Raw genomic sequence first — 27,913 nt, forward strand, 5'->3', positions numbered from 1 at the left:
TAGACATGAGTGGGGGCCTGGTGGAATCTGCCCCTGGTGGCTGGGGGGTGGGGGTGGTGGTAGACATGGGTGGGGGCCTGGTGGAGGCTGCCCCTGGTGGCTGGGGGGTGGGGGCGGTGGTGGACATCGGTGGGGGCCTGGTGGTGGCTGCCCCTGCACTGCTGGGGGGTGGGGGTGGTGGGAGACATGAGTGGGGGCCTGGTGGAGGCTGCCCCTGGTGGCTGGGGGGTGGGGGTGGTGGTAGACATGAGTGGGGGCCTGGTGGAATCTGCCCCTGGTGGCTGGGGGGTGGGGGTGGTGGTAGACATGGGTGGGGGCCTGGTGGAGGCTGCCCCTGGTGGCTGGGGGGTGGGGGTGGTGGTAGACATGGGTGGGGGCCTGGTGGAGGCTGCCCCTGCACTGCTGGGGGGTGGGGTGGTGGGAGACATGAGTGGGGGCCTGGTGGTATCTGCCCCTGGTGGCTGGGGGTGAGGGTGGTGGTAGACATGGGTGGGGGCCTGGTGGAGGCTGCCCCTGCACTGCTGGGGGGTGGGGGTGGTGGGAGACATGAGTGGGGGCCTGGTGGAGGCTGCCCCTGCACTGCTGGGGGTTGGGGGTGGTGGGAGACATGAGTGGGGGCCTGGTGGTGGCTGCCCCTGGTGGCTGGGGGGTGGTGGTAGACATGAGTGGGGGCCTGGTGGAATCTGCCCCTGGTGGCTGGGGGGCGGGGGTGGTGGTGGACATCGGTGGGGGCCTGGTGGTGGCTGCCCCTGCACTGCTGGGGGGTGGGGGTGGTGGGAGACATGAGTGGGGGCCTGGTGGAGGCTGCCCCTGGTGGCTGGGGGGTGGGGTTGGTGGTAGACATGAGTGGGGGCATGGTGGAATCTGTCCCTGGTGGCTGGGGGGTGGGGGTGGTGGTAGACATGGGTGGGGGCCTGGTGGAGGCTGCCCCTGCACTGCTGGGGGGTGGGGGTGGTGGGCGACATGAGTGGGGGCCTGGTGGTATCTGCCGCTTGTGGCTGGGGGGTGGGGGTGGTGGTAGACATGGGTGGGGGCCTGGTGGAGGCTGCCCCTGCACTGCTGGGGGGTGGGGGTCATGGGAGACATGAGTGGGGGCCTGGTGGAGGCTGCCCCTGCACTGCTGGGGGGTGGGGGTGGTGGGAGACATGAGTGGGGGCCTGGTGGAGGCTGCCCCTGGTGGCTGGGGGGTGGGGGTGGTGGTAGACATGAGTGGGGGCCTGGTGGAATCTGCCCATGGTGGCTGGGGGATGGGGGTGGTGGTAGACATGGGTGGGGGCCTGGTGGAGGCTGCCCCTGGTGGCTGGGGGGTGTGGGTGGTGGTAGACATGGTTGGGGGCCTGGTGGAGGCTGCCCCTGCACTGCTGGGGGGTGGGGGTTGTGGGAGACATGAGTGGGGGCCTGGTGGTATCTGCCCCTGGTGGCTGGGGGGTGGGGGTGGTGGTAGACATGAGTGGGGGCCTGGTGGAATCTGCCCCTGGTGGCTGGGGGATGGGGGTGGTGGTAGACATGGGTGGGGGCCTGGTGGAGGCTGCCCCTGGTGGCTGGGGGGTGTGGGTGGTGGTAGACATGGTTGGGGGCCTGGTGGAGGCTGCCCCTGCACTGCTGGGGGGTGGGGGTGGTGGGAGACATGAGCGGGGGCCTGGTGGAGGCTGCCCCTGCACTGCTGGGGGGTGGGGGTGGTGGGAGACATGAGTGGGGGCCTGGTGGAGGCTGCCCCTGGTGGCTGGGGGGTGGGGGTGGTGGTAGACTTGGGTGGGGGCCTGGTGGAGGCTGCCCCTGCACTGCTGGGGGGTGGGGGTGGTGGGAGACATGCATTGTTGTTCAGTAGTGCAAGGTGACATGTGGGTTGGCTGGGGGGCATGCCCATGGTGGATGGGCTGCGTGCGGGACATGAGCAGGGGTGCAGGGTAGTCCCCCGTGGTGTGGGCCGCCTACAGGGGCCGTGGAGGTTGTAGAGCGAACACCTGGGAGGACCCACACGGCCAATTCACATGTAGTACTCCCCAGAACCCCTGAAATACACGTACCCTGCTGAAATCGCGTGTGGAACTTCCCGCGCACCCCTGAAATACATGTACCCTGCTCGCACGGGGCCAATCGCGTGTGGAACTTCCTGTGCACCCCTGAAGTACACGTACCCTGCTCGCACGGGGCCAATCGCGTGTGGAACTTCCCTCGCACCCCTGAAATACACGTACCCTGCTGAAATCGCGTGTGGAACTTCCCGTGCACCCCTGGAATACACGTACCCTGCTCGCACGGGGCCAATCGTGTGTGGAACTTCCCACGCACCCCTGGAATACACGTACCCTGCTCGCACGGGGCCAATCGCGTGTGGAACTTCCCGCGCACCCCTGAAATACACATACCCTGCTGAACTCACGTCTGGAACTTCCCGCGCACCCCTGAAATACACGTACCCTGCTGGAATTGCGTGTGATACTTCCCACGAACCCCTGTAATACACGTTCCCCGCTTGGTGTTTGCTGTTTGCCAGCCCTGTGAACTGGTCCAGGGTTAGCGCAGCCCTTTGCGATTATTTGGGGATTTTGAAGGCTTTTCCTTGCGCGAGGGCGTTCTTGGGGGCGTAACTGGCGCTGCTGCAGGGTCGCTGCGCCACGCTGCGCCACGGCTGGTTTTGGATGCGATAATCCATGAATACGCTGTGCGCGGAAATCGATTTTAGCGCACGCGGCTGGCGCAGACATTCGCACAGGCATGCTGTGCGCCAGTCGCGTGCGCCACTTTTGTGCGATTTTCTATGAATTACCCTGTTAATTGTTAGACTATTTGCTCTAGACTTATTGGAAATGTCTACATAACTCTAATATACTTGAAACGTATGTGAATATCTGATAAATTTGTGTTCTGCCTATGTCTCTTGATTCGATTGCAGTGCAATAATTGCAAATAGCCATAACTTTGTTTTTGATTCACCACTGATTTCAATCGCATTTTTAGCTTGCAATTTGTCATACGTTTGATTCTGCATCAAACTGTAAGATCCAATTGAAAAGTTGAAATCTCAACTAAAACAATTTTCAATTAAAAAAAAAATATATATATAAGGGATGACTCATCATCATTTTTCAAGGCGGTCTTCACTACACAGAAGGACCTCGAGGTGTGTTTTCCAAGGCGCAGCTTTCTTTGAAGGGATGGTTATAACACATTTACAAGACGCGGCAACGCTAAAACGGATGACACTTTCATAAGGCGGACGGCGCTTTTAGCAATTTTTCAAGGCATTGCTTTCATACAAAGCAGGACCCTTTACACCTCTTTAAAGGGCGGCTTCACTACAAGGGTTAACCATTAGCAATTCTTCAAGATGCGGTGTTCATACAAGGACTGACCCTGAAAAGTGTTTCAAGTATGGGCTCTGCTATTAAGGATGACTCTTAACAACGTTTCAAGACGCAGCGTTTGCAGAAGGTGTGGGCACAGCCGTGCTCTAGAGTGGCTTTGGATCCCTAGAATGTATTAATAGCTGAGTCAGACCTTGCATTTTTTCAGGCTCTCAGATAATAAGTCGGATGCATTTCTCACTCAAGGTAATTACAGGAAGGTCTATGTCCCTGAGAAACGTAATCAGAACAATGATTACCATTAAAATGGATAACAACAAATACTAGTACAAATAATAATACTAATACGCATTTCTACAGTGCTTAGAGGTGGGAGGAATCCACTGTTATCAGCTGGGGCTTTCTTTTCCCATTTGTTTTGTAATTTTTATGTTGAGAATTTTTTATTTATTTGTTGTTTTTATTATGGGAGAAGAGTAAAAATTGGGAAATGAAAACCGGGAGAAAACACATGGGATGTATTGAATGAGCCTGGCTTGAGTGTGCCTGCCATACAGCTGCAAGGAAGCACCTCAGATGTACCACCTACCACAACAACAACCCCCACAGATTCTGTCACCAGAGGTCCCTGTGTCCTTTATGGTGGAAGGCTTCTGGGCAGGTGCTGAAGGGCATGTGATTTTGTGGGTGGGTGTGAGTGGCATGTGAAGCTGATGCTGAGCCGCTTGCAAACACATTCACATTATTCCATCCGCACAGGTGCCTCAGCGTGCTTGTCTTGGAAAAATGGGGGCCTTTTCCTCGGGCTACCATGTCATCACCTTTCTGGGTTTTTGCTTGAGGGATCCCAAAGGGTGAAATTGATGGATCACTGTTTTCCTGACACCAAGGGCCTGATTCATGGATTTTTTAGCATGGTGCAAAGTGATTTGGCACTGTTGAAAAGTGACTTTGCACTTCCATCAAACACCCTGATTCACAGAGTGGTGCAAAGTGTATGTTTGCAGTGCAAAGCCACTTTGCACGTGTCCAAAAGTCCCTTTGCACTGCAGAAATACACTTTGCACCGCTCTGTGAATGAAGGTGTTTGTTAGCAGCGGAAAGTCACTTTGCAAAGTGCTAAAATGTCATGGATCAGGCCCTAAGTCACTTTTTGGACCCACATAACAAACTGGAAAAAAACATGTTTTTTTTTTAAATTTGGTTTCACACTCCCTTTCTAGGTGAAGCCAATTCAACGTGGCTCCAATCGATAATTTCCTATGGCTCAAAGATGATGAAGCGGTTTGAATAAATAAAGGTCTATTGTTTGAAAAACATCTCTAATTCAGTGTCAGCGGTATAAATGCATAGACTGCGAGTGGATGAATTAGAGTCAAGCTGAATACATGTTGAATTGATCCTTTGCTGTCACGGCTTGGTTCCACTCACGAAACAGCACTATTGAGGTTTGAGTGGCTCAAGGTGAGTGGAAGCGCTTTCAGCATGGCGCGAGGCGGCATTGAATCGAGCGCTTCGAAGTCCCTGCAGCCATATTGTTCCCCTAATTTAAAGAGAATGGGCCTCATTATGACCCAGGCGGTAAGGGGTTAACGGTGCCGTAAAAGGTGTTGGCGCCATTAAACCCTTACCGCCTAATTACGAGGTCCCTTTGTGGGTCCCGACCTTAACGGCTGGTTTTACCAGCCATTAAGGAAGGAACCCGCAAAGGGACTTTCGAGGTAATTACGGTACCGCAATTTGCGGTACCATAATTACCGCCTTCCCCATTCCCATTGAGCCCTATGGGGCAAAAATGGGAATGGGGAAGGGCCAATGGTGAATGGGGAATTACCGGCCCGCCAACCTTGGAATGGGGCGGTAATTCCGCCATTCACCATGGTGGAGTTGGTAAAATACCAGCGTCAACCATGGCGCTAGTAGCGCCATGGTTAACGCCAGGGTTGTAATGAGGCCCAATGGGTGCATCTGTATTTCCAGTGCAGAGAGAGGAGATGATGTGAAATATCATATTTGCAGCAAATACCCGACACAGCATATATTTTAGTCTGGTGCAAGAGATTACTTGAAAAGGAAGTCAAATCAATTCAATGTCATTGCAACACTAAAAAATATAGGGACATTTCAATTTTGACTGGATAGTAATATGCCGAATATGCTTAAATGTCTTTATAATTAAACCTTTTATGTAGAATGCACATATACTGAAACGTTTATTTTTGGGGGGGCTCACCTCCCAAACCTCCACTTCCTACCCCTAACAACCCACCTTTTTCGGAAATTATTTAACCCTTTACCCACCCACAAATTCTCAATATGTGTTTTCGTTATAAAAGTTTCAGTATAAAAGTATGTCTTCATAAAAGATTTGTTGTAAAGACTGCATACCGCCGAATACGAACAATCATAACAGCATACAAAAATACAGTTTAAGCACGAGTTTGAAACTAATATAAAAGCCTGTAAATTATCAGCCTGTAAAATAGGCGCACCGTCAATCCCATGGGATATCACCCTTCCTTCCCACCACCCAGGCAGGAAAAATATATTGATCGACAGGAGATTCAAATCAGCCAGGCCTGCACCTATCGGGTCTGATTCACAATCTGCCGTAATATGAAAAAGAGGCTTGGTGGTGCTCAGACACAGACCATCGGTGGACCACTTTCTAGATAAGGTCAGGTGGCTTTATTTGACATACTCACAGTTACATAGAGGTCCCATTTAGTCTTGACTATAATTCTTTGGGAGATCAACCTCTGCCCATCCACGTACACTCCAGCTCAGGCCAACAAAACTCTGGCTTAACACCAACGACTGCTAAATGCCTCAACTGTACCAAATACTCTGTACATTTATTGTAAAATACTTGAAACTGTAACATATCGGACATGTAAATCATCCAACATTGTAACATAAGAAATGCTTGATATATGATCAAACGTTCCTGAATCAGGCCCTCTATCAGCAGTCCAAGTACAACATTCTATCCTTACAGAAATTAGTAACATTACCACCACACAATCCATAATCAACCTATTACAAGGTTTCAGGTGTTTCTAGTCTAGACTAGTCTAGAAGGAAAGAAACAAATACAAAATGTGTTGAGGTTTCGTTGTTAAAGCCAACACAACGACATCCACATGCTTGTTATTAGAAAACTTAATGGGTGACGTGTACGACACAAGAGTACCAATCCACGGCTTCAAAAGAGCAGGAAGAAAGAGGACATGGGAGCCAGAAAATATGCCTGAACCATGCACCAGTGTTCACATGTGTGAAACTCAAAGGGGATCAAGTCCCTGAGTCATTGATTTTGCCAGATCCCTGAGTCATCGATTTAGTCAGACCCCTGAATCATTGATTTTGTCAATGTGACTTGTATTGTACAATGTGTGTAGCTAGCTAGTTAGTTAGGAAGATTTTGTAACTATGTTGCCTCTCGAGCAACTAGTTAATACTTCTTCCTCTGACTTGGTTGCTGTGTAGCAGCAGACAATGTGTTAGTTTGTTTTTCTTGTTTAGAGTGCTGCACTAAGCATTTCTCTGTTGCCACACCGAGTAACTGTTCTTTTTTGTAAATGTTTGCCTTTTTGACAAACTTAATGAAATGAAGAGCGTATGTTCTGCAATAATAAATAAATAAATGCAGGTTGCAAGGCCACAATCATGGACAAGCCTTCGTTAATATATATTTGTGTGTTACCAATATTCCTGACTTTCAGAATTCCAACGGGTCTTAATAATAAGTTGTCCATCATATCGGAAACATCTACACCCAGGCAACGTTTTGAATGTGTTTTGGTTATATGGCAATTCCTGGAGGGAGCCCTCTTTGTGCTGCAAATGTATCTCCCAACTTCCTTCAAGTGATGGGGCTTGCTCTTATGTTTAGACTATTGGCCGCAACCTGTGCATAAGTTACTGTGTTGCAGCATATCATGAACACTCGCCCATTTTCAACATGGAAGGAGAAATCCCTTTTGAGGAAGCACGCCTACAGCTCAACCATATTGGAAATCAAGCCTATGTTCTGGGCTTAGTAAAAGATTAGAGATATTTTCAAATCGCTATGAAAACATTAAGAAATATGTTCAAATCCATAAAGTGAATATTTTAAACAAGTTATTCATTAAGGACAGTATGCAGGACTGACCCCATTAATATGTTGTAACGAAGATATTGGGGGTCATTACGAGGTTGGAGGTACTCCAAAACCTCAACGACTCCGCCCTGGTGAATGGAGCTATTACCGCCCATTCCAAGGTTGGCGGGGGCGGTAATTCCCCATTCACCAGGGCCCTTCCCCATTCCCATTTGAGCCCCCATAGGGCTCAATGGAAAAGGGGAAGGCGATAATAACGGTACTGCAAATTGCGGTACCGTTATTAGCACCAAAGTCCCGTTACGGTCCCGTCCTTAACGCTTGGTAAAACCAGGCGTTAAGGGAGGACCCGCAAAGGGAACTCATAATAGGGCGGTAAGGGATTACCGGTACCGGTGCCCTTACCGGTACCGGTAATCCCTTACCACCCGGGTCGAAATGAGGCCCATTGTCAACTGATTCAACACTTTATATTGGTATGAGCTACTGTTTTTGTTTAGACCGTCCACCAAATACTTTGTCGAATTCTCTGCCCTTTTTATGTGGTTTTGAGGTACAAAGTTGTGCAAGACAGAAAATACTTTCAGACAACATTGACAGATTCTAGCAAGGTAAGATCAGCTCATCAAGTTCAGCTGTGATATCTACTAATTGGCCATCAACACCAGAATATGCAATACAAGTGTTAACATTTGTACTTGCCGTGATCTACTCAGTTAAATGCCTTCTTTAATCCAGAGTGTTTAACTAAGTATTGGGTAATTGAAATATATTAGCAATGTACTGTGCCTGAGTCCTTCTTCTCCTTAATATCTTCAAACACAACAGTCTACAGCTGTTGCTGTTTATGGAGCTGAAAAACGAAAACAGAAACTATCTATGCCTAATTTCTTAAATATGGTCAAGTTGCCATTCATGATTTTGATTGTTTTCTATAAATACACTGTTGTAATTGTTTTTTATTTTTTTCTTCAATTCAGCAGGTTCATATGGGACACCAGCTAAAATGTCCAGATGTCACAACCCAACATAAACGGTATGAGATGATCAAAGTTGAAAGTGGACAGCTGCAATAAAACAGTTTTGCCTTTTTCGAGATACACTAAATCCCGCTGGCTGCATGTCTGTCCGATGAGATGACTACTCAATGAAAAACAGCACTGCAGCAAATTAAATGGCAGAACTAGACATGAACGTGCCACACCATAAAGCAAAATAATATCAAAGATCAGGATGGTAACAATCTGCAAACTGAGATTCTGGAGTAAGAAAATGTGACTAAATTAATACTATGGCTAGGTATCGTCTCCCTTAATTATTGATCCTATAAGAGAAATTCTAATGGTAAGACCTTTCAAACATAAAAGCTACCTCATTTCAGGGGCAACGTGCTCGCCTTGGAAGCAAAAAGTCACGAAGCATCACAGGTTCGATCCCCCGGGTCCGCGCTTAGAAACCTCTGGGTATTAAGAGCGTTATAAATAACCTATCGATTTCAATTTCAATAGACAGCTAGCCTCTATCAGCAATGGTTGACCATCTCATTCTGAAAGTAATTGGCTTCCTATCCCTTGAAGCGATTGGGGTCCCCAGCAACTTAATCGTCTTGGCGAGTTTTACACATTTCCGGTTTTACGATGGTAAATTCTTGCCGGCTGAAATCTTTTTGTGCATGCTTTGCTTCAATAACTTGGCGCTGGTCCTGATCCGAGGCATTCAGCCGTCACTCGACAGTGTGGGAATGAAAAACCTATTCAACCAGCGAGGGTGCAATATTTATACCTTGGTCTATCGTTCGGCCAGATCCATGGCCATCTGCATGAGGCCCCTGCTGAGCTGCTATCAGTGGGTCATTCTGGTTCCAACGTCGGCTCTTTGGGGCGGCATTAAACAAAGACTGGCTCGGTGGTTGCTGCTTGGCATCCTTTCTCTTTGGTTCTTGACTGCAACCATCTATGCCTTGACCATCTATTCTTACTCATGAGAGCTATCGCAAAACTCAACGGTCTACACGTGGAACTTGGAATTCTGCGTATTGATCTTCCCTTGTTATTCAGCGTCCCTGTTTATTGGGACCTTTTATGTGGTGTGTGACTCTTTCTGGATTGTTTTAATGATTCTGTCCAGCCTCTGCATTGTGGTGGTACTCTATCGGCACAGGCAACAGGTAAAGTCTATCCGGAGCCCTCAACAGAATATTAAGAACTCAGCAGAATCCAGGGTGGCCAAGACTGTGCTCATGTTGGTTTCTACTTATGTTTCTTTCTTTGGGTTGCATAATTGCATGTGGCTGTATACCATCGATGCGGACGCCAATGCTGACCATGTGATCTCTGATGTGCGTATCTTCATTGGTTCCTGTTACTCTGCAATATGCCCCATTATAATCATTACCACCAACAAAAAAGTACAATTGAAAATGAGAACTCTGTTTTCTAAAGATTTGCATAAGAGCCAAGAAACCACCATCTCATACATAACTGCCGAAGCAGATATATTTACTAAGACATCTTAGATGTAAATGCTTATATAGTCTATTATAAAACATACAGCGTGATCACTTGCAATAGTCACAGTATAAGGATGGAACTAATACTTTAGAACCAAGAAAGACCTGGGGTCAGGTAGTATGACTGGTCCCAGCTGCCAACAACACAGCACGTCCTTGTAGGCATGCACATTACATGATAGAATGCTCTGGAAAATTGTTTTTTTTATCTCATACCACAGTTTTACTTTATACAAAGCTTTATCACCCACCAACAACAAACAGTTCTGAAGCATGCAGACAACCACACATGCATTTCACACTCTTAAGGGATCACCAGTATGTTACAGCCTGAAATCCTTGCATTAATTTGCATATCCACAATGCATTGCTTGGTAGCTCAGACTAAAAGATGAACTTTCAGGCAATTCTACGGTAGGGTGCTATCGCATTTGTAGCTGGTTAGTTGAAAGGGCCTAGTGGACTCTCACATTTCAGGTAGAATAGCTTTTTAAACTCACCATAACATTGATGGTGTTTTCTAAAGATACCGCGAAAGCTCAAATCAAAAGTGTTCTGCTGGCCGTTAACCCCGTTGTGTGGCGGCGTCGGATTAATTACCTCGGAGGCACACCAGCGAGTCCAGCACAGGGAGAAGTTAGAACATAGTTTCGGTCGGACACTGGATGGGGGCTCGGCAGGTGGCTTAGGAAGGGAATCACGGTGGTCGTGATGTGGAACGCCGGAGGGGAGCGCGAGGAGAGGAGTTGAGCGAGGAGCGCAGTAAAGGAGGAGGACCTTGCCTCAGTACCGTATCTCGGCTTTTCCGTCGTGTGGGAGCGCTCTGGCGAGCTGTACTTCCGGGTTACTGCCGGTCTTCATGTGGACGGACTCAGGCAGGGCGGAGCAGCTACTAAGTGGAGAGAGTTAGGCTTGAGGAGGCTGAGAGGTCTCCTTAGGTGAGAGCAAGGGGAAAGTGTGTCCAGAAGAGGAGGTAAGGATGGGCAAGGGAGATGGGAAGCCTGGAAAGAAAGGAGGGGTGGAGGAAAGGGAGAAGAGGGGAAAGGTGTCATCTGTGAGATCCTCATCTATGGAGGAGGGGAAAGGGGGAAATGGGGGACGGCTTCGCAGCAGGTCTCCTCAGAGGAATAATGAAGGAGGGTTGGTTCAGGACTTCTCAGGGTCGGAGTGTCAGGAAAAAAGTGATTTGGAGGAGCTGGGGGCTTTGGGGAGTGGTGTGTTGGAGGCAGAGAAGATGCAACATGATAGTGTGTGGAAGGTGGTATTGAAACCTGATAGTCGCGAAAAGACATTTTTGGGGGAGAATCCATTGGAAATTGCTAGATGGATAGAGGCAGCTGTGGGGGATGTTACTCGGGTGCTAGTAGTGGCTGGGGGTCGGTTGCTAGTGGAGGGAACGAATGCTGATAGCAAAGATAAGATTCTGGAAGTGCGTTGTTTGGGTAGACATGCGGTACATGCGATTGATCAAAGTGGTGTGTCGTGTAAGGGGGTGTTGTATGGAGTGCCGGTGACTGTAAGTATGTCTGAGATAGAAGATAAATTAGTGGATGTTGGGGTGGTGGAAGCATGGAGGTTGGGAAGGAGAGATGCACGTGGGGATGTAATATCTACGACAGTAGCAGTGAGATTTGCGAGGAAGGAGTGTCCGGAAATGGTGGAGTTGGGTTATCAGAGGTTCCGTGTGAAAGCTTATGTAGCGATGCCAATAAGGTGTTATAAGTGTCAACAGTTTGGGCATATGGCGAGAGTATGCAGGAATGAAAGACATTGTGGGAGGTGTGGAAGGGATCATGACATTAAGGAATGCAAGGTGGAGACTCCGATGAAGTGTGTGAATTGTGGGGGAGGGCATTCTATTGCGTTTAGGGGGTGTGAGAGTCACAGGGTTGCGAGAGAGGTGGTGCAGGTTAGGGCGGCGGAAGGTTTGTCATATGCGGAGGCTGTAGCAAAGGTGAAACCGGCACGGGTAGCAAGTGAGGTGAATGCGAAAGAGTTGGTAGTGGAAGAGGGTGTGGGAAGGAAGAAAGTGATGGGTGAGGTGAAAGGCAAAGAAATGGTGATTGTTTCAAAAACTGAGTTTATGTGTTTCATAGTGAGTGTGCTGGAGTTGGTTCAAAGGAATGCTTCTATTAGTGTGTCAGATCTTACGAAAGGAGTGGTGGAAGCGGGGAGGAGGTATTTGAGTGTTGTGGATGTGGTGGAAGAGGATGTATTTAAGATGGTCGCTAAAATGCGGAAGCAGAGTGGGATCCCGGCATGAGGATTTTGCAGTGGAACGCGAGAAGTTTGTTGAGAAATGGACAGGAGTTAAAAGCGGTGTTGTGCAGGGAATTGAATGTTGACGTGGTTTGTATTCAGGAGACGTGGTTGAGGGGTGATCTGAGGTTTGTGATACCGGGTTTTGAGTTGTTTCGTAAGGATAGGTTGGAAGGGAGAGGGGGGGGGTGTGGCTCTAGCGGTTCGAAAGGGGTTGGTAGCAAGAGAGATTGTGGTGGATGGAGAAGTAGAGGCGATTGGGGCGGGGATACGGGTAGGAGGATCGGAAATATTGGTGCTGAATTATTATAATCCGTGTGAGGTGGTGGAAGTGGGTGTGCTGTCTGGAGTGATAAGGGGACATGTGGGACCTTGGGCCTCATTCCGAGTATGGCGGTAAGGGATAGCGGCCACCGCTAACGAGAGCGGTGGCGGTAATCCCTTACCGCCATACTCCGAGTTCCCTTAGCGCCATGGTGCTTTTAACACCTGCTTTTAGCAGGCGTTAAATACCATGGCGCTAAGGGACCTTGATGTTAATTACGCCACCGTAATTTACGGTGGCGTAATTGACGCCTTCCCCACTCCCATTTTGCCCTATGGGGCAAGAATGGGAATGGGGAAGGGTAAATGGGGATTGGGGAATTACCGCCCCGCCAACCTTGGAATGGGGCGGTAATTCCGCCAACCACCAAGGCGCTGCCGGTCCGGGTACGGCGTCAACCAAGGCGTTAATAGCGCCATTGGTTAGCGCCGTACTCGGAATGAGGCCCCTTGTGTTTTGTGTGGCGATTTTAACAGTGCCAACACGTTGTGGGGTAGCGACCGGACAGATACAAATGGGGAAATGTTGGAGGACATGGCGGATGAATTGAGACTGGTTTTGCTGAATGATGGTTCAGGTACGCGGTTAGATGTGAGGACTGGGAAGCTGTCGTGCTTGGATTTGACCTGGGTGTCTGCTGCTATAGCGGGTGAATGTGATTGGGAGGTGCGTGTGGAAGGGGACATGGGGAGTGATCATTCTGGTATATTGGTGACTGTAAGGGGTGAGGTAGGGATCAGGCCACGGATGACTGGGAGAAGGTTGAATTTTAAGAAGGCTGATTGGGAGATGTATAAAAGAGTGTGCCAGGAAGTGATTGTTTCTCGAGGTAGAGGTGAGGGGGTGGATGAATGGAATGAATATTTGGTGCAGGGAATGAGAGCAGCATCTGAGGCGGCAGTTCCAGAGATTGAGAAGGGGAAGAGTGGGAAGATTGAGGTACCTTGGTGGACGGTTGAATGTTCGAGAGCTGTGGCAGAACGTAAGAAGGCTAGGGCCAGGGCGGTAAGGTCAGGAATGATAGCAGATTTGGTGACATATAAAAAGGCTAAAGCTAAGGCGCAGAGAGTAATTCGGGAACGGAAACGTGGTTATTGGAGGGGTTATTGTGGGTCCTTGGGGAATGATTCCGGTGTGGGTGAGGTATGGAAACAGTTCAAGCGGATGTCTGGATTAACGAGTTCACAGGGTGGAATGACAGTGTTGTTGAAAGGAGAAGAGGTGATTAGTGAGGATGGGGAAAAGGCGAATTTGATGGGGGAGTATTTAGCCGAGGTGCACAGTTCGGGGAATTTTCCAGAAGCGGTGAGGTTACGAATGGGTATAGTAGAGGAGGAGATGCGGGAGGTGTTGGCAAATGTTGGGCCTTGGGAAGAGCAATATGAGGTCCTGTTTTCGATGTTGGAGTTGGATGGTGCGATCCGGAAGGGGAAGTGGTCAAGTCCAAGGGTGGATGGTGTTATGTATGTATTTTTAGAGAAGTTGCCGGTAGAATGTAAGATGGAGGTATTAGCTCTGATCAATGAGATTTGGAAGAGTGGTGTTTTGCCGAAGATATGGAAAAGAGCGATTGTGGTGGCGATTTTGAAGGGTGGAAAGGTTCCAACGGAGTGTAAGTCATATAGGCCGATTGCATTGGCTGTTGTGATGTGTAAAGTTATGGAACGGATGGTGGTTGAGCGATTGGGGTTTTATTTGGAGTCGAATGGGTGTTTGAGTGATTTTCAGAGTGGGTTCAGGAAGAATCGGTCGGTGGCTGATCCATTAGTGAGATTAGTGACTGGGGTGGAAGAGGCAATATGTGATGGAGAGTTGGTGGGAGCGTTCTTTTTGGATTTGGAGAAGGCTTATGATATGGTGTGGAAGAGTGGGTTGTTGGTAAGATTGTTGGAGGTGGGTGTGAAGGGGAGGATGTTTCGGTGGATAAGGGCATTTTTGGCGGATAGGACCTTTCAGGTGAGAGTGAGGGGGGTGCTGTCTGAAGTTTGGAAGATGGAAAATGGGACACCGCAGGGAAGTGTGATTAGTGCAATGCTGTTTAATGTAATGGTGGATGGACTGATTCGGGCTATGATGGGATTCGGGTGTCAGGTAGATTTCTTTGCGGATGATGGTGTGGTATGGGTAAGAGGGCGGAGTTTGTTGATGGTGCAGAATCGGTTGCAAGCTGTGATAGTACGCATGGAGGAGTGGTGTGGGAAATGGGGCTTTTCGGTGTCTGTGGAAAAAAGTGTGAGTATGGTGTTTTCGAGGAGAAGAGTGCAGCAGGAGATGAACTTGGTTTTGAAAGGTGTGAGGGTGAAGAGTGTGAAGGAGTTCCGGTACTTGGGGGTGATTCTGGATAGAAAGTTGAATTGGAATATGCAAGTGGATGGAGTGATGGACAAGTGTAAACGCAGGTTGAATTTGTTGCGGGCGGTGACTGGGAAAGAGTGGGGTGCGCAGCAGAAGTGTTTACGAATGTTATATAAGGGATTGATTTTGAGTGTGCTAGATTTCGGATGTCAGGTGGCAGTGGGTTTCACAAAGAGTCAGAAGTTGCGGTTGGATAGGATGCAGGTGAGAGGGTTGAGAGTGTGTTCGGGTGTGATGAGATCCTCTCCAATGAATGCGGTTCAGGTACTTGTGGGGGAGATGCCATTGGGATTGAGAAGGGATGTGTTGAATATGAGGTGGTGGATGAAGTGTAGTGCGAAGAGTGTGGCTCATCCGGTACGTGAATGTTTTCGGTATAATTGGAGGTTTGACTATTATGGGGATCGGTGGAGGAGGAAAGGGGGCACTTTGGGGTTTCACATGTGGGAGAAGGGGGTGCAGTGGGGTGTGGGCGAGTTGATGGTTGTGACAGATATGGATCTAGTGAGGTGTCCGATGTGGATGATGGGGTCTCCTAAGGTGTGCTTGAAGTTGACGAGTGTGGTGTCAAAGAAGCGGGGATTGCGGGGTGAGATCAAAGATTTGGGTCAGGCATATGTGGCAGAGAAAGAAGGGTGCAGGGTGTTCACGGATGGTTCAAAGGATCCGGTATCTGGAAGAGTGGGAATGGCGTATTATTTAGAAAGCACGGGGGAGTATAAAGTGGGGCGTCTGACGGATGATGTGTCAATTTGTACGGCGGAGTTGGTGGCGATTGCAATGGCGATTGAAAGGGTATGCGAGTTGAGGTTTGAGAAAGTAGTGGTATTTTCAGATTCATTGAGTGGGTTGCAGGCGATTGTGGCAGGGGATGGTGATAGGAAGGATGTGATTTTGAATATCAGGAGAAAGATTGATCGGTGTGTGCGTGGGGGGATGGATCTGGAGTTGGCGTGGGTCCCCAGTCATAGCGGCATTCTGGGAAATGAGTTAGTGGATCTGGCGGCGGGTGAGGGTATGAGAAGGGAAGCTTTTGATGTAAGATTGCCTTTGAGTGTGGATGAGATGAAGGCAGTGATGGTGAGGGGGGTCATGGATGAGTGGCAGGAGAAGTGGGTGAGTGGGGTGAAAGGTAGGTGGATGTTTGGTATTCGTGAGAAAGTGTCAGTAAAGGTGGATTCGGGAAGTCTAGAATGGAGGAGGGGGGAGGAAGTGATGCTGAATCGATTGAGAATAGGGCATGTGGGGCTGAATGAATGTCTGTTTAGAGTGGGGAAGCGAGAGTCGAGGGATTGTGCGGTGTGTGGAGTGCCTGAGACTGTGGAACATTTTCTGTTTAGGTGTGAGAGACATGCTGTAGAGAGAGAATTGATGAGGGTTCGATTGACTGCGCAGGGTGTGGCTGAGTTGAGTGGGAAGGCTTTGTTGGGAGGTGACGGGGTGAGTGGCAGGAGGAGGAGTAGTTTATTGTTGGATTTTGTGAGGCAGACAGGGCGGTGGGAGGAATTGTGAGTTTTACGTGGGTCGAATGCTGAATGGTGGATAGGTGCACATCATCCAATTGGATGGGGAAGCGCCTGCGTGGGTCCGTCCACGCCTACTCTAATTTAAAGAAAGAAAAGTGTTCTGCTGAACTAGTAGAAGCTATAATGGAGAGTTAATTCATATGACACTAGTTGCACGTTTTCAAACTTTCAGATGGAAGTCACACAATGAAATCTTTAACTCACTGATGATAATGTAATATCTATGTGGTTGTCGGAATCCTTGAGAGCTGTCTGTCGTTGGATTCGTCAGCTATGTATAAATAAAATGCCGCGTAATAGACAAAGGGAGCTATTTTAGTTTGGAAGTGGGTTGGAAAGTAGAGTTTGCTGCCAGTTTTACCAACTTAGCTCCTTTTCCCACTCTGTCAAACAAATGGGCCTGTCTTATTGCCAGGGTAGATGTTCATCCTGGTGGTAATGATATGGATTCTTATGGAATCTGCTGAACTAGACCCCCCCCCTGGCAAATACAGGCAGTTTCTCCTGGAATCCATTGTAAATGACTCATGCATTGGTTCATTTCTGAATTCCTTATAATGTTCCAATACAATTACGAGAATAGGACGTCATGATTATGTTTACTCTTCATGTTTCCTTTATGTGGTGCAAATGTTGAAAATTACTCAGAAGGGCCATTTTGCACTTAAGTGGAAATGGTTGCGGTCCCTTCCATGCAATTTACATTTAGAGTCACATGACCCCCAAATGCTCATCATCATTCAAAGTTTATTTGAATTAAGCATCCATCAAACACAAAAATCAAGTATATATAAAAAAGGTTAACAATAATAAGTATATCAAATAAAAAAAGAGTAAACGAGAACAGCAGAATAATTGACAATACTTTTTACAAGTATGTTATGAACCATATTTTTCAGTACATTACAACATTGAACATTCCTTTAAAATCCCCTTTCTCAGATACATAGCTCTTTTCAAGTAGGACAGAAGAGGCCAAGCGGTCAGCTCAGAGTCTGCTGTTAGAAGGAAGCGTAAAGCCGGCCTACAGTGGCGGATGTTAGTAAACTTAACCTGCAACATGGTGGACCTTCTAATATCCCCATATGCTGGACACAATAGTATACAGTGCTTGTTGTCTTCCCTCTCCGCCCCACAAGCTGTGCAGATTGGATCATTAAGGAAGCCAGGCACCTTTTCTGTCTAGCCCCTTTGCAGTAGGCAAGCGAGCCCCACAAAAGGTAAGGCTGCATTTCGGACACTCTGCTTATCGGCACATGTTGATTTGCAGAGTGCATTACACGTTCCGAGTTGTCCCACGCTTTTATGTAACCCCCCCCATAGAGTGCTTGTTTGTGAACACTGATTTGCATACCCACAATACATTCTGAGTAGCTCTGAACCTCTGGAGAATTGCAAGTGATTGCAGCTGGGGGGCACACTCGCGTGTAAGCTGAAATGGCTTATTCTACTCTCAGTTACAGGTAGAAGGTTTTTTTTTGTAATCCCACGTTACAATGATGATGTCTGCTAAACAAAAGCCTATGCTCCAATCACAAACATTTATGGAAGGGGTCTAAGAAGAAGATGAAGGAGAAGAAGAAGAAGAAGGAGAAGAAGAAGAAGAAGAAGAAGAAGAAGAAGAAGAAGAAGAAGAAGAAGAAGAAGAAGAAGAAGGAGAAGAAGGAGAAGAAGAAGAAGAAGAAGAAGAAGGAGAAGAAGAAGAAGAAGAAGAAGAAGAAGAAGAAGGAGAAGAAGAAGAAGGAGAAGAAGAAGGGGAAGAAGAAGAAGAAGAAGCAGAAGAAGAAGAAGAAGAAGAAGAAGAAGAAGAAGAAGAAGGAGAAGATGAAGGAGAAGAAGAAGGAGAAGGAGAAGAAGAAGAAGAATAAGAAGAAGAAGAAGAAGAAGAAGAAGAAGAAGAAGAAGAAGAAGAAGAAGAAGGAGAAGGAGAAGAAGAAGGAGAAGAAGAAGAAGAAGAAGAAGAAGAAGGAGAAGAAGAAGGAGAAGAAGAAGGAGAAGAAGAAGAAGAAGAAGAAGAAGAAGAAGAAGAAGAAGAAGAAGAAGAAGAAGAAGAAGAAGAAGAAGAAGAAGAAGAAGAAGAAGAAAGAAGAAGAAACTCCACGTTGATGATATTTAATCAGGGTGAAACATACATGTAATATACTGCATCCTTGACAGCTGTCTGTATTAGGTTGATCAAGATATGTATAAAATACTGCTGATCTCTAAGAACAAGTCAATATACTGGATACAAAAACCTGCTTTTGGGCTACTTTGCACCCTCCTTTGCCGAGTGGCTCTGAAGTGGAGGTGAACCTCTACAAATGGTCGACATGGTTACCCTAGTGGAATGTGTAGGTTATTAGCTAAAATGGCAAAATGTGTTATATTTGTGTGTGTGTCTGAGTTTGTTTGTGTTTTTGTCGAAGTTATAGACCTATCTAGCTATGGTTTTTTGAACTAAAGCGATACAGGTGAATGTCCCCATTCAAGAATCCCACTTAGCTAACCGTTAGTCATCGTAATGCCAGAGCAGGCATTAACAGTGTGGCAAATATTCCACTTGCCTTTGAAAAACCTAATATTCAACCATTGGATATTGCACAGACCTGGTTTTCCGACAGTTTCACCACATACTTGGATGCCGCCGCCTGTCCAGCAATATAGAGACTAGTAACAAAGTTCCAAGATCAGTATCATACCAAAATGTCGAATGTAATTACTGAGCAGCCGAACAAGTGGGGTATATGCTTCCGATGTATAGCAGTTTTTTGAAATATAAATTGTGTGTGGGGGTAGGGATATTAATAAGGCATGTGGGTTGTGAAGGGGATTGCTGCGGTGGTCTCCCTTTGCATTAAAAGATGCAGTGGGAAATTTGAAGGGATCATATAGATCCGGAAAATGTGTGGTAATGGATATCCCCAACTTGTGTAATAGAATAAAGACCACCTCAGAATGGCTGGATGTATTCACTAATCTCACAATTACTGTGAAAGAAGTTGTTAATTAGTACGTTGACCGAACCAGCATTATTATTAATATTCACTATTATTCCTTATTAGATTATCAGACAGGCTCTTGTTAGTTGTGTCTAAGTCTTGATAGTAGCACAGCACATTAGGAAGGATTTCACATTGTCCAATGCTGGCTGTGAAACACTTAACCAGTCTTGGCTGCAAGGGTGACACTGTATTGCATTCTCGTGCTTGAAGCTCTGCATTTATAAAATGCAGAGGAGTTTAACATGGCCTTCGAATAGGAACATGATCTGGGCTCTCTGCTTTAGCCCATTTCTACAAAGCAAGAGTGTAAATGGTAGGTGGTTGAGAAAAGTGTGCAGTACTTTGTCTAACTAGAAATAAAATGTAGACACCTAGTCCTCAGCCTGAACCTGGCTAGCAAGCGAGTGCTGCACCAAAACTGAAGGGCACAGAGGGACAAACCTGGGGAAATCTAGGGAGGAGAATATATTTATTTGTATTTGTAAAGCGCACGTACATCCCACAGGCATCGAGGCGCTGTTGCAGCAGTTGTCTTATTTGCACATATTTGTCTTAGTTACGTGAGTATGCTTGGCTCATGGTTACAGTGAGCAGGAGACATATGAAGGCGGTATTGTGAATGGAGATCATCATACAGTAGACATGATTTGGCTCTCGGTTGCAGTGAGCAAGATACATTTTAGGTGTACAGAACACCCGTAGGCTGGTATGACAAATCAGCCATATTGAGATCTGTGAATCAAGGCCTTTAGGTGAACAGCATTGTTTTGATAGCTTTCCCAAAAGCAAGTTGCGATTCAAGTTTTCTGGCTGGGGGAGGTAGGGCATTCCAGTGTGAGGCTGCCAGTACCGGAAAGCTGGAGCTTCCTGCTCGCATTCTCTTAGATTTAGGCACAGAAATCATGTTCGTGTAGGCTATTCTGGTAGCTCTGGTGGGTACCTGCTTAAAACCTCTTTGTGCTAAGTATAGGGGTGCACGGTTGTTGATGCACTTGTGTGTTAGAGCAAGGGCTTTAAAGACTATCCTCTCTTTAATGGGTAGCCAGTGAGCTTGCTTTCTGGTCTCCGAAATGTGTTACCTTTTAGAGATGCCAGTAGCTGCCCTAAGGGCATTATTCTGGACTATCTGCAGTTTGGAGAAGTTTTTGTTGGAGGTCCTTAGGAAGAGGGCATTACAGTAGTCTAATCTGGATCCAATTATGGCTCTTGCAATGGTGAGGCAGTTGGTCTATGATAGATAAGGTCTGGCTGCGTTAATTAGTTTGGAGTGATAGGCGGAGGTCGAGGAGCTGGCATTGACCTGCCTATTCATCGAGAGGTCTGAGTCCAGGTAGACGCCCAGTGTCTTTACAGCTTGTGATACTGGGATAAACGAGTGGTCAATAGTGAAGGAAATGTATTGTTTGTCCATTTTTTTTAGTGTGGCCGGTGATCCTATGATCAGGAGCTCGGTTTTCTTCCCATTGAGGAATAACCAATTCTCGGCCATCCAGGTTTGGATAGTGGAATAGATGGCCTCGAGGGTGGCCGAATTGGCGCCATAGTCACCTGTGAGTGGGATGAGGACCTTTGTGTCAACAGCACAGTTGGTATATGTGATGCCCAAGGCATCCAAGATTTGGAACAGGGGCCTTGTAAACAGGTTATAGAGGGTGGGAGAAATGCAGGATCCTGTGGGACTCCACATTTGATGAGGCTTGGGAGGGCACAGGCTGAGTCCGAGAAGACTTTCATAACCCTTTCCTGAAGGAACAAGGTGATCCAAGCAATGGCTGTAGTGGAAAAGTTGGCACTAGTGGACAAGTGGTTTGCAGAGGGTATTATGGTCCACTAGGTCAAAAGCTGCTGATAGATCAAGGAGCAGGAGAAGAGCGGGTTTGCCGGCGTCTCTCAGGTCATCCATTTGATTCTTTAGGTCTAGGAGGGCAGTTTTGGTGCCGTGTGCTGGACAGAATCCTGACTGCCTAAGGCCAAGCACATTATTTTCCTCCAAGAACTTTTGGATTTGCAGATAGGCTGCTTTGTCCAGAATTTTTAGAAGGAAGGGGACTGTCGTGATGGGTCTATAGTTTCCTGGGAAGGTAGGGTCAAGGGTCGGCTTTTTAAGGAGAGGGCAAACCCATGCTTCCTTGAGACTAGTGGGGACATGGCCGGATTGGAAAGAGGCGTTAATGAACGCTGTGATGAAGGGGGCAAGGGGAAGGGCGCATTCTTTGATAAGTTGAGCTGGGCAAGCATCCCCCTTGCAGGATGATGGTTTAATTGAGTTGAGGAGAGTGATAACCACTTGTTTGCTCATGTCCTTGAACTCAAATGAGGGGGAGACAACGCTAGCAGAGGTCCGAGAATGAGATATCTGGTGACTCAGGGCTTGTTGATGGGTTATGATTTTTGTTCTGGAGCATGTTGAGCTTGTACAACATAGCCGTTTGGATTTTGTTGCACCAATCTTCATCCTTTTGGAGTGTTGGTGGGGGGGTAGTGGTAGTTTCCAGCTCCCTGAAAATGGCAAAGATTTCTTTGGTGTCGTATTTTGCATTTGCTATCCTAGAATTGAAGGAAGAGGCTTTTGCTTTAATAATTGCTGCTTTATATTCTTTGGATATAGCCTTGAAGGTGGACTTGGTGGCGTCATTGGTTTTTGCTTTCCAATGGGAGAGCGCTTTCCTTTTTTTGGCTCTGAAGTCGTATAGCTCTTTGGAGAACCAGGTGTTGGAATGCTTGGACCGCTTGGCCTTTTTCAAGGTAAGGGGGGACAATTGTATCCACTGCCTGAGAGATGACTGTTTTAAACACTTCAGCAAGGGTTTCTGGGTCATTGGAGCCAGGGGCCTGGAGGGCCGGAACTAACAGATAGGGTGTAAGCCTTTCTTTAGTTAGTTGCCGGGCACTTCTTGCCATAGCAGCAGGTAGGGGGGTCGGTTTGAGTTGGTCCCTGCAGACCTTCATTTCAAACATGAAAGAATGATGATCAGACCATGGAATGGGAGAAACGTCCGTGACTCTGATGGAGCAGTTGTGATGAGCAACCCAGTCGAGGGTGCAGCCTTTGCTATGTGTGGGTACTTTGATGGCCTGAGTGAACCCTAGGGAGGATATGGCTTGCCAGTCCTATAAAACTCTCCTCACTGTGAATGGAGTTTCAGAAACTAACTTTTCTTAATAACGTTTGAACCCTTGCATGAATAAATCAGGTAGGATTCTACAGTTAAAATTCAAGGCAGCAGCCTCAGCATTGCACATTTCAGAATTGTTCCTGACCCACTTCATTATTTTGGGTGTTTTGTTGTTTTGGGTTTGCTCTTCTGTTGATCAGCTTCTCGTGTGGGTTTTTCTTAGAGGGAAAAGAAATTATCCAAATATCTCAAAATTGGAAGCTTCCATTTTCAGGATTTTGCCATCTACGTAGATCTTATCAGGAACTGATGCACTGAAAGAATATACGACAATCAAGCCGATTTCGAGAAATAATCCACATGCCCTTACACCACAGCCTCTCATGATGCACACTCTTATGACACACACTCTTACAACAGATGCTATTATGATGCACCTACGTATGACACACACCTGACACTCACAATGTCAACACGTGCTCTTGCACAGCACAATCTTATACACATGCTCTTGTAACACACTCATTTGCAACACATATTCTTATAACACACAAGTATGACACTCAGATTTATGACGCACACTCTTAGAACAGACGCTATTATGATGCACCCACGTATGATACACACCACACACACCTAACACAATTTCAACACTGCGCTTGCACTCAACAATCTTGCAGCACATGCTCTTTTAACACACACATTTGACATATTCTTATAACACACACTTATGACACTCAGATTTATGACACACACTCTTGCAACAGATTATATTCCAAATCACTCATGTATGACACACACACACACACATGCACAGACACCCAATACTCACAATTTCAACACCTGCTCTTGCACCACACAATCTTACACCACATGCTCTTGTAACACACACATTTCGAACACATATTCTTATAACACACACTACAGATGCTATTATGATGAACCCACACATGACACACACCACACACACACACACACACAAATAACACTCACATTTGCAACACATGCTCTTGCACCACACAATGTTACACCACAAGCTCTTATAACACACACATTTCCAACACATATTCTTATAACACACACTTATGACACACAGGGGGTCATTACGACCCAGGCGGTAAGTACGCCAACTTTACCACCATGGTGTAAACCATGTTTACGCCATGGTGGATGGTGGATTTACCGCCCCATTCCAAGGTGAGTGGGGCAGTAAATCCCCATTTCCCATTTACCCTTCCCCATTCCCATTTTTGCCCCATAGGGCATAATGGGAGGGGGGAAGGCGCTAATTACGCCACCGTAAATTACGGTGGCGTAATTAGCACCAATGCGGTTTAGCGCCATGGATTTTAACGGCTGCTAAAAGCAGCCGTTAAAATCGGAATCAGGCGTTAAGAGTTAACGATGGCGTTAACCCTTAACGCCTGAGTTGTAATGAGGACCACAGACTTATGACACACACTCTTATAAAAGATTCTATTACGATGCACCCACACATGACACCACACTCCCACACACACCTAGCACTCACAATTTCAACACTTGCTCTTGCACCACACAATCTTACACTGCATGTTCTTATAACACACATTTCCAACACATATTCTTATAACACACACTTCTGACACTCAGACTTATGACACACACTCTTATAACAGATGTTATTACGATGCACCCACGTATGACACACACCTAACACTCACAATGTCAACACATGCTCTTGCACAGCACAATCTTATACACATGCTCTTGTAACACACTCATTTACAACACATATTCTTATAACACACACTTATGACACACAGACTTATGACACACAGTCTTATAAGATGCTATTATGATGCACCCACACATGACACCACACTCACACACACACACCTAACACTCACAATGTCAACACATGCTCTTGCACAGCACAATCTTATACACATACTCTTGTAACACACTCATTTACAACACATATTCTTATAACATGCACTTATCACATTCATACTTATTACACATGCTCTTATACCACTGTTCTGCAACCCAACACTCTTACAACACACAATTACCAAAAACAGTATTAAAACACATTCTCTTATAACACACACACATTTACAACACACATGCTTATAACACATACTTATGACACTCAGACTTATGACACGCACTCTTATAACAGATGCTATTACGATGTAGCCACACATGACACACACCACATACCACGCACAGACCTAACAATCACAATTTCAACACATGTTCTTGCACCACACAATCTTACACCACATGCTCTTATCACACACACATGTACAACACATATTATCATAACTCAATAACACACACTTATGTCACTCAGACTTATGACACACACTCCTATAACAGAGGCTATTACGATACACCCACACATGACACACACCACACACACCTAACACTCACAATTGCAACAGTTGCTCTTGCACCACACAATCTTACACTGCATGCTCTTATAAAACACACATTTCCAACACGTATTCTTATAACACAAACTTATGACACTCAGACTTATGGCACACACTCTTATAAAATATTCTATTACGATGCACCCACGCATGACACACACCTAACACTCACATTGTCAGCTCATGCTCTTGCACCACGGAGTACACCACATCCTCTAATAACACACCCATATACAACACATATTCTTAAAACACACACTTATCACATTCATACCTATTACACATGCTCGTATTCCACTGTTCTGCAACCGGACACTCTTACAACACACAATTACCAAAAACAGTATTAAAACACATTCTCTTCTAACACACACACATTTACAACACACATGCTTATAACACACACTTATGACACACACCACACACACACACACACACACACACACACACACACACACACACACACACACACACACACCTAACACTCATAATGTCAACACATGTTCTTGCACCACACAATCTTACACCACATGCTCTTATAACACACACATTAATAGCACGTATTAGTATAGCACACACTTATGCCACTCAGACATATTACACATGCTCTTACACCACTGTTCTCAAACACTTCTACAGCACACACTTACGAAAAACACTATTAAAACACATGCTCTTAGGACACACACACACTTAAGACACTCATACTTACGAAGCACACACTTCTGACACATGCTCGTCCATCACATTCTCTTACACCAGATTCTCTTATGATGCATGCTCTTGGTCACACACACACACACGCGACTCCCCACCTCATAACACATGCACTAAAGACACACACACTCACGACACCAAAGATATCCAGAGATCTCTGTGAAGCTATTACGCAAATGCTCACATGTTGGCAGGCTCCTTTTTTGCCTATTATCCTTTCACAGCCATAACATGAGCTCCACTTGGTGGGGAGAAATACTGCAATTTATAATGCAAAGAGGATAGCCTATCAAAGTGATGTGAGGTGTTGTGTTGATCACACGTGCAGGTGGCCTTTACACTAACAGTGTAACATGTTCGGAGCTTGCAGTGCCAAGCTCATGACAGCAGCTGTTCTTCATGTGCTGTTCTAATTGGAATGTTTTTAGCCGGCTGTGTACAGGCCAGCGAGGTAACGACCCGGTGAGAGCTAATCAGAATGCGTGTTGCATTTTGCTTGACTCTCGCTGGGTACTAAAGCACATTATATACTCCCCCAACAAAGAACTACACAGGATATACATACATGCAGGCACACACACTTGGAGTTTGGGAGGTAATAGGTGTGGGAACAGGGATAGCAAGGTAATGCAGAGTGTGTAGAGTTGTGAATACGAGGGAACATTTGAAACACGTATGTCTATACTGCCTTGTACTAAGGAAAGACAGATGTGAACCTTTTAAGATATGTGCTGCTGTCGTGTATACGTGTGATGCAGAGAATTCTTGCTTGAGAGTACGCAAGGGACAAAACCCTGGCCTTACATGAGCCGCAGCCCGCTTCTGGCCTAATCGTATCAACATGAAATTAGTGAAATTAAAAACGGGAAACACCTAACACGCTATGCACGGTTTGGAAATGCACTGCAACGGTAGTTCTTCATTTACTAGGCATGTGTATAATAGGTGACGGTTACTTGAACTTTATAAAAGTGGAATTAGAATTTTTTATGTGGAATTTGTACTCTGTGTGTGCCATTTTTTCCTTTGTTTTTTTTTTTTTCTTTTCTCCTTTATGCATTTTTAGGGTGTGTGTTGTTTACTTATAACCGAATGACGCTAAAATAAAATAAAAAAATTTGAAAAATCAGCATCATTCCAAACCTTCTTCCAAATGTGAGGCGAATGAACCTGGCAGGGAAAGGTGGGGCAGGATATGTCAGGAAGGGACTTCTTTAATGTGCATTTACATAGAGCTTTAAGTGGGCCGTGGCCTGCCGGGGCTGGGCCCCAGCAGTCTCCAGAATTTGAGGCTGATGAACCTTGTAGGGAAAGGTGGGGCAGGATCTGTCAGGAAGGGACTTCTTTAATGTGCATTTACATAGAGCTTTAAGTGGGCCGTGGCCTGCCGGGGCTGGGCCCCAGCAGTCTCCAGAATTTGAGGCTGATGAACCTTGTAGGGAAAGGTGGGGCAGGATCTGTCAGGAAGGGACTTGCTTGAAAAATACCAACACTCAGCCAAGCTTTGGCCAGGATGCGGGAGCATTCAAAAGTTAACACTCTGCCTTCGTTTACTTGGACCCCAGTCCGAAGACCAGGGGCCTCATTACGACCCAGGCGGTAAGTTACCGCCTGGGCCGTGACTTTACCACCATGGCGTAAACTACGTTTACGCCATGGTGGTAGGCGGACTTACCGCCCCATTCCGAGGTCGGCGGGGCGGTAAGTCCCCAATCCCCATTTACCCTTCCCCATTCCCATTTCTGCCCCATAGGGCATAATGGGAGTGGGGAAGGCGTTAATTACGCCACCGTAAATTACGGTGGCGTAATTAACTCCATGGTCCCTTAGCGCCATGGATTTTAACACCTGCAGGTGTTAAAAGCTCCATGGCGCTAAGGGACCTCGTACTCAGGCGGTAAGGGTCGGCGCTGTTTACGCTGCCGTAAACCCCTTACCGCCTCGGTCGTAATGAGGCCCCAGGTGTTTATGGTGCCAGCCAAACCCTGAGAGAAGGCCTGGGAACACCAGCGGCTCACATCAAGAAGAAGACTCACAAACCAAAGGAAGGACCTGCTCACCAAAGACATGATAAACCAGGCCATCAGATAATATAAGGAAAAACTAAAAACCTTTGAATTTGTTGCAGAAACATGTCTGTATACCCCAAGCACTGTCGATTGAATATTTATATATGGAATGTGATCTAAAGGGGGTCAGGCATGATTTCTATCTTAAATCGGTTAGGTCACATGAACACATGAACACCTCTGCATCTAAAACAACAGAACCATGATGGTACATTTCATG

This window comes from Ambystoma mexicanum, chromosome 13 (assembly GCF_040938575.1).
Source record: "Ambystoma mexicanum isolate Mex_15411 chromosome 13, UKY_AmexF1_1, whole genome shotgun sequence".
NCBI classification, from domain to species: Eukaryota; Metazoa; Chordata; class Amphibia; order Caudata; family Ambystomatidae; genus Ambystoma; species Ambystoma mexicanum.